Raw genomic sequence first — 8803 nt, forward strand, 5'->3', positions numbered from 1 at the left:
TAAGATTAAACTTTATTCTACCAGCAACACAATCTTACCATAATTTGTTTTTACCAAAAAGGAGGACTGGAGAGAGAAATTTTGCTCCAAAGCTTATCATGCATTTGTCATTAAATTCTAGTCTCATTGGTTGTTTTTTAAGCTTTTGCCTACATTTTAGAGTAATCCTGCTTATTCTTGTGAATCAAGTGGTGATCCCTTGCACCTTGGAAAAAACAAAAAGTGATGGGTAATGTAAAAATCTGGATCAATATATTAGTTCTGGGCAATTATCCTGCAAATTCTGCCAGGTAATGAAAGTGAATAGGATGCCCATAACCCAGAGCTTTCTTTGTTTGGAAAAATAAAACCAAGGAATTTTGTAGACTGTCGAAAGAAAAATTCTGTATCTTGGCAAGTAAAATTTTAGATGGAAATAATCTACTACATTACCCTTGAAGGAATTGCTATACTCACTCTACTATTTGTAGTAGAGCTATACATGGTAGCACTTTCTAACTGAAATATTGGACAGAGTTTCTATTGGTGTAGTATTTTGATTAATTATTATCCTTATGGCAGGGATAATAGTTACCAGCAAAAAGGAGTCAAAAATTTCACTACACTGAGTCTGGTAGAACTTCTTACTGGGTGTGGTAATGTATCACACCCTGGCTATGCAAAGAAGGTGATAAAGGGCACAGATTTTATATAAGAAAGGGTCTTGTATGATAAATACTTGTCTTAAAGATAATACTTGGTTCTTAAAAAGAGGGATGTTTAGGACAAGTTAGAATGTTTAAGGATGTTATAGATGGATCATGAAAGACATGATAGGGTTATAAGAATGGAAAATACTTGTCCTAGAAAGAATGGTTGGTTGTTTAAAAAGAGGGATCTTTAGGACAAGTCAGAAAGTTTAAGCATGTCTTAGATGAGCGTAGAAGTCATAGAGGGATTAATAATTGCAGGAAAGATGTAGCCAAGGTTAACACTAAAGTTACTCTAGCCACCCAAATCTAATGCCACTTATTTTAAAAGGAATCTTACCTTCATATGAACATTTCAGCAACATCTGGTGAAGGCAAACCAGTATTACAACACATTGAAGTTGCTGACAGCAATCAAACTTCAAATGATGCTGCAGACAGAACCACGTATGGACACACCTTCCTTCCAAGGACCCCTAGATAGGCCCCAGGAAGAGCCCTAGCTGCTGTTCCCCACATAATGTCTTTTTTCAGCAAGAAGTAGCCAGAGAGAGTCTTCACCAACATTTCTTAACAGCAGTTAGGGTTACCACTCCAGAAGAGGAAATGATACCGAAGTTAACAAGAAATTACCCAGGCAGATAGTGAGAATACAGAAGTCGTCAGTTAGGTTTCTCTTTTAATGAAAAGCAGCCCCAAATTATTTTTCTGTCTAACAAACAGCAGCCTACAACATTGAGCTGCAGACATAGATGCCTGCAGTGGTGCTAATCATGTTCAAGATGGCGGCTCCATTTTCCCTTCTCTTTCTCAGCCATGTGTAGATTAAGGAGCAGACAAGATGGTGCCAGACAGGGGGAAAGTTTGTTTGCATAATAAGATTAGCCTTTTCCGTGTGCTATGTAAACATCATACCTAATCGAATCATCCTATAAGCCCTATGTAAATGAGACACCAACTCTGCAAGCCTGACTGTTTAACCTGGCACATCTGCTGCCAGCTGGTGTTTCCTCTCAGAAGTCCCCTCTCTCTCACTAGAGAGGGAGCTGTTTTCCTTTCTCTTTCTTTTGCCTATTAAACCTCCACTCCTAAACTCCTAGTGTGTGTTGGCGTTCTGAATTTTCCTGGCATGAGACTGACAAACCCTGGGTGTTTCCCCCCAAAATGTATCTGCTTCACCATTAGCAGCTGCAATCCACTCAGTCCTCTTCCAGCCCTATGAAACATTACTCTATATCCTGTCTTAATAAATTTTTCCATTCTGGACTCTTCATATAAAAGTACCATATAATATGCTGTTTTTTTGTGACTGGCTTCGTTCACTTAGCATAATGTTTTCAAGGTTTATCCACATTGTTACTCGAATGACTATTTCATTTTTTCTGATGGTGGAATAATATTTCATTATATGAATATACTATAACTTGTTTATTCATTTATCAGTTGATAGGTATTTAAATTGTTCTGACTTCCTGGATATTATAAATAATACTGCTACAAACATTTGTATAAAAGTTTTGGTGCAGATGCATGTTTTAATTTTTCTTGGGAATATACATAACTTGAGTTCATTTTCATATTATTCGAATTGTTAAATAAAATATCAAACTGAAATGAAATACTTACTTCTGAAATTACACTTGCTCCCATGCACATTCCAAGTATTCTTATGTGTCTTCTTGAATGATGCTATGTTCTTCCTGGCTTTAAAGTAACTCTTCTAGAATCTCAAAGTCAATCACTACAGTAAGCAAAAAGAAGTGTTAGTCAAGAACATGCTTTGTCTGATACATCTTTTATCTATTCATTTGCTTATACATGTAACCATTATTTCAACATATATTTATTGAGTGCCCAGTCTGTGTCAGGCATGTGCCTGACACTTCTTCTGCATTCACAGGTACATAGTGATCTCAACCATTAATGCATGGAACAATTATAACAGGACATTAATAATAAAGAATGATATTTTCATCTCAATATATTAGGTTGATTCTATGATACAATTATATTTAATGCAAGGGAAAGATAGCAACACATTTCTATTAAAAATATAAAGGACTTTGCACTTTTAGTAACTTTTAATCTACTATCATGATTTAGTATTCTCTTACTCAAAATACGAAAAAGGAAGTACTTAAGACATTTAGCAAAATGAGAATAAAGAGGTGAGGCTTTCCATTTTAACCTATAGATTTGTATGATGTAATGTGACATTTTTATTGGAGTAGGAAATTTTAGGTACTTAAAAATGATAACATGCCATATTGAATCCAATGAGGCAGGAAATCTATTTATATACAAAACATTTTGTATATAATGTTTTATAATGACATGAAATATTGTATTCTAGTCAAATGAGCACTCTCTTTTAGGAAAGGAGAGGGAGAGTGTAATGTTCCATACTGGCTCCCTTTTATTTGTTTGGTTCACTTTTCTTTACAGGAATAATTTTGAAATGCTTGACTTTTTTGTTTTTTGAGACAGTGTCCCACTCTGTTGTCCTGGCTAGGGTGCAGTGGCATGATCATATCTCATTGCAACCCTGATCTCCCACCTCAAGTGATCCTCCTGCCTCAATCTCTGTAGTAGATAAGACTACAGGTATGCACCACCATGCCCAGATATTTTTTTTTACTTTTGTAGAGACACAGTCTCTATGTTGCCTAGGCTGGTCTCAAACTCTTGGACTCAAATGATTCTCCCACTTCAGCCTCCCAAAAGTACTGGGATTACAGGTGTGACACACCGTACCAGCCACATTTGATTATTTATTTGCTCATTTAACTAGAATAAAATCTTTCATGCCAGTTCAAATTGAGTAGTGGTAAAAGGAATCAGAAAGAAGATTAACTTGAAAGAGTCTTTTTATAATGTACAAAATATGAGTGCAGTATTCATATAATACATAGCCCTGGGTGGACTTTAATTGCTAGTACTTTGCTTTTTATTTTTGTATCTCAGGCCAAGCCAAGTTGGATCTGTAATAACATCTGCACAGAAAGAGAGACCCAAACAGAAACCAAAATAAAAATGTAAAACTTTTGACCCTATTAACAGCATAGCAGTAAGGAAATCTGGCTCCTTGAACCAATATACAGGGTCAGCAATCATTGTGCCACAAAGTTTAACAATACTTGTAGAGACTATGAAGCCATCTGTTTCATTTCCTCTACTGAAATCGAGATTTATTGACTTTTCATAGTGAGTAATGCAGAGTATAAAAAATGTTTTATTTTCGTTATTTTAAATATTAAGTCAATAAAATTTTTACCTCCACGTAGAAGTGAGAGCCAACAAAGCAAGTACATTTTTCTTACACTTTTGACAATTAAAAAGTATAGCTTACTTTTATCTGTATGTATAATGCTGTTTGTTTTAGCTTTATGTAACTTTAGGAGTAACCACAAAAGAAGTTGAACATAAGAGAGGAGCCAAGCTAACTTCCTACATACTCAGAAACAGATGTTTCAAAAAAAAAATCAGAATGACATAACGATTTTGGTATAAGCTGTTTCTAGTCATAGCTTACATTCCATTAATTTATTTACTTAGGAAATATTGAACATCTCTATGCTGGGCAAGATGCTAGGACCTGGGGATGGTAAACATGAAAAACAAGCTCTGCTACTATGGAGTTTACAATCTAGAGGAAAGGAGAACGGCTATATGAAATTAAGGTGATTATTATGAAGAAGAAATGTAAGATGCATTGGGAGTCTATGATATTAGCTTTATCTATGGAAATAACTTACATAGGCATGTGAAAAAAGATACACTGGACAATTCATAGGATGCTTTTATTCAGTCTTGCAATGTGGAGAACATTAATAAGGAACATCTCAGAGAAAACAAAGGGAGGGGAGTTGAAGATTTTATAGGCAACTAAACTAAGGAGTTATCAAGGAGGGATAGAGATGAGTCTTTATCAGAATATGAGTGCAGAGTGATCCTTTATGCTAACTTTTTTTTTTTTTTTTTTTTTTTTTTTTTTTTTTTTCCGAGATGGAGTTTCACTCTCTTGTGCAGGCTTGAGTGCAGTGGTTGGAGCTCACTTCAACCTCCGCCTCCCAGGTTCAAGCAATTCTCCTGCCTCAGCCTCCCGAGTAGCTGGAATTACAGGAGCCTGCCACTGTACCCGGCTAAATTTTGTACTTTTAGTAGTGATGGAGTTTCACCATGTTGTCAGACTGGTCTTGAGCTCCTGACCCCAGGCAATCCATCTGCCGCAGCCTCCCAAAGTGCTGGGATTACAGGCATGAGCCACCACGTCCGGCCCCATTAGTCATTTTTCAAAACACAGAATGGTGGGAGAATTTCTCAACCATTGAAGGTTTTCATGAACAGAGAGCAAAGACAACATTTAGCATTATCAGTTTCTCCCCTTGTTCAAAACAAATGGATACCATTGCTAACTGAAACACTCAGAAATAAGCATAAACCTCTTCAATGGGTGAAAGCAGGCTCTAGGAAATTTTCATAAGGACTTTTGATGGCATTATTTCTGCAACATGTGCTGAGCCATTTGTTGAAAAGTAGTGACAAACTTCAATTGTCTTTTTTTTTTTTTTAAATATGGAACGCTTCATGAATTTGTGCATCATCCTTGCAGGGGCCATGCTAATCTTCTCTGTACTGTTCCAATTTTAGTATATGTGCTACCGAAGCAAGCACTCAATTGTCTTATGTTTCTAGAGATAAGACATCTTAAAAGAGAAATGCCTAAAAATTTAAAAAGAGACTTATTAGGATAACAGTTTGTATTAAAAGAAAGCAGGAATAAACCTTGAGGTTAATAGTCCAGTAGATTCCAGGAGCTTGGTGGGAGAAAATATTTCAGTTATGCCTCATTGCTCATTGAGCATATTGAAGCTCTCCAGTTAAGATGTTGATATTCTTGATGATGTTGTTCATAGTGTTGGTTACCTGTACTATGAGGGCATACATAACCTGAGCATTTCACCAATCTTCCACAGTGGAAGTGATCCACATAACATCTTCTCCAGGGAGAATTCTGGCACGTGCATATTCTTCTTGTGTGGTGATTCCTTAGAAGCGTACAACAAGTCTTGGCCTTAAGCTTGAAGAGCTTCTTCAGATCCTGAAGTAGAGGTAGAGGATAAAGCCAGGAAGCCAGCAGCAAAGCAACCTAAATTTGGTTGGGCTTTGAATGGTCATATTTTAGTTTTTGGTGACCCTGAGTAGGGCAGAAGAGTGAATTAAAAAATTTGTATTAGGAGGATTGTAACCAGATATTGAAGAAATTGGAAAAATTGAAAATTTGGGAAGAATTGACAATTTGGGCAAGTTAACATCATCCTGTCCAATTTTCACATAAGTAATATTAAGATTGGCTTATTCACTGATGGAGGTGTGGATAGGGAGGAGGTAAATTAAATCTTCACCACAAAAGGCAGATGTTGCATATTCATCAGTTACCCTTAATTTATAAAATGTTGCAAAATAGTTCAAAGACAATTAACAAGGCTAGAATCTGAAATGATAAGTGTTTGCTATAGTTAATGCATAATTGTTTATCAAAACAAAAAACTAGAGTAGTCCACTCTAGGAGAGATAAATTCCAAGACCTTCAGTTGGTGTCTGAAACTGCACATAGTACAAAAGCCTGTAATATACTGCCTTTTCCTTTACATATATGCCTATTATAAAACTTAATTTATAAATTAGTCACAGTAAGATATTAACAGAAATAGCTAATAATAAAATGGAAAAATTAAAACAATATACTTTAATAAAAGTTATATTAATGTGGTCTCTCTCTCCCAAAATATCTAATCCTATTTCACTTATCCTTCTTGTGATGATGAGATAAAGTGAGGTTAATGATATGGGCATTGTGATGTACATTAGGCCACTATGTATCATCAAAAGGGGGATCATCTGCTTTGGTTGATCCTGGATCATTGAGCCACTACAACGTTGTTGGTTGGATATCAGGAGGAGATAATTTTGATGGGAGTTCTTGATAGTTGCAGTTATCTTGCCAAAATCTTTTGGACGAACATAGTAATCATAAGTTGTTGTCCTTTTTTTTTTTTTTTTTTTTTTTAACTCTTCCTAATTTTGCTACAGGGGTTGTAATCCTTTGGTGATCACACAGGTGATTTCAATGCTTCATTCCATCTGATGATTGAATTTCACAATTTTGTCTTTTAATGTTTGTGCAATTTGAAACACTTTGGCAAAATTTGGTAATGCCTACGCTGTGGGTTCTACTTCAGTTTCTTTTTCAGCTTATTCTTTCTCTTTAGATGACTCAACAAGTTCTTTCGATTTTGCATTTAACACATTGTGATGGCCTTAAATATGTTCTTCCACTTCTTCATCAAGCGTGTCAGCAAAACCTGCTCCACAAACTTTCCTTGTTGTGTGAATGATTTTCCTGACTTCTCCATGGATCCTCATAAAACCTTTAAAATAATATATGACTTAATACCATAAGTTCTTCAGCAGGCATTTACAGTTTCTGGGTGTATTTATTTATTTTTATATTTTTAAACATATGTGTTTATTTCAATAATTTTTGGTGTACAAGTAGTTTTTGGTTACATGGATGAATTGTATAGTGCTGAAGTTTGAGATTTTAGTGCACTGATAACCCAAGTAGTGTACATTGTACCCAATATGTAGTTTTCATCCCTCACCTCCCTCCAAACATCCCTTGTATGAGTCTTCAAAGTCCATCATATAGCTCTGTCTGCCTTTGCATATCCATAGCTTAGCTCCCACTTATAAGTAAGAAAATACAGTATTTGGTTTCCCATTCCTTGGTTACTTCACTTAGAATAATGGCCTCAAGCTTCATTCAAGTTGCTGAAAATGGCATTATTTAATTCTTTCTTTATGGCTGAGTAGTATTCCATGGTGTATATACACCACATTTTCTTTATCCACTGATTGATTGATGGGCACTTAGGTTGGTTCCATATCTTTTCAATTGTAAAATGTGCTATGATAAGCACACTAGTGCAGGTATCTTTTTGATATAATAACTTATTTTCATTTGGGTAGATACCCAGCAATGGGATTGCTGGATAGAATAGTAGATCTACATTTAGTTCTTTAAGAAATCTCCATACTGTTTTCTATAGAGGTTATACTAATTTTCATTACCACCAGCAGTGTATGTGGTGTATTTTCACCAGTGTATGATGAAAAAGCATTGCCTTTTCACCACATTTATTGATTTTTGACATTTTAATAATGGCCATTTTGCCTGGTGTAAGGTGGTATCTCATTGTGCCTTTAATTTGGATTTTCTGACAATTAGTGATGTTGAGCATTTTTTCATGTTTGCTGGCCATTTGTATATCTTCTTTCGACAAATGTCTATTCATTTGACTACTTTTGATGAGATTGTTTTTTCTTGCTCATTTGTTTGAGTTCTTAAGAGATTCTGGATATTAGTCCCTTGTAAGATGCATAGTTTGCAAATATTTTTCACATTCTGTGGAAAGTCTGTTTACTCTAACAAATAAAAACATATATATATATAATATAAACATATCATGAATAGTGACAACACTAACAAATCTTTATGGGCTTCCCATACACAGTGCATTTTATGGAGTATTTTTATTTATACTATTTTATCCATACCAAGTTAACTTAGAAAAGTCTAAGCATTTCTTCTGTATGACAACCCTTCCCATGAAACTCATTAACAGTGACATAAAATACACGTAATTATTATTAGCTCCTCTCTTTTTATAATATGAAAGAATAAACCCTTTGTGATTTTCCAGGGATCCTGGGGGGGAACTCTCAAAAGCACTTTAAGGTGCAAAAGATATTTAAGATTCAATTTCAAAAAGTTGAAATGTCAAAAGTTATCAGTACCTATGAACACTTTATTAAGATAAAATCATGGGTTACTGAGAAACAATACTTGGCTCCCTATTTAACCAAAGTGATAATAATCATTCTTTAAAATGAATTATTATTTTATTATTGATAATAAATAAATTATTTATTATTTATTATTTTATTATTTTATTATTTATAAATGAATATTATTTAAAACATAGTATATGACATCAATTTAAACAGTAGTCAGAAATTCCAATATTTCACCTCGCCATAAATGCAATTTA

General features: G+C 34.7%; 1 non-coding gene across 1 annotated transcript; it reads right to left on the reverse strand.

Annotated features, from left to right (window-relative positions):
* Positions 1-5258: 5258 nt before the first annotated feature.
* Positions 5259-5363, reverse strand: LOC112427770 (U6 spliceosomal RNA). Its single transcript, XR_003019497.2, has one exon. It is a non-coding gene; the product is annotated as a U6 spliceosomal RNA (small nuclear RNA).
* Positions 5364-8803: the final 3440 nt, after the last annotated feature.

Source organism: Macaca nemestrina, chromosome X (genome assembly GCF_043159975.1).
Source record: "Macaca nemestrina isolate mMacNem1 chromosome X, mMacNem.hap1, whole genome shotgun sequence".
NCBI lineage: Eukaryota > Metazoa > Chordata > Mammalia > Primates > Cercopithecidae > Macaca > Macaca nemestrina.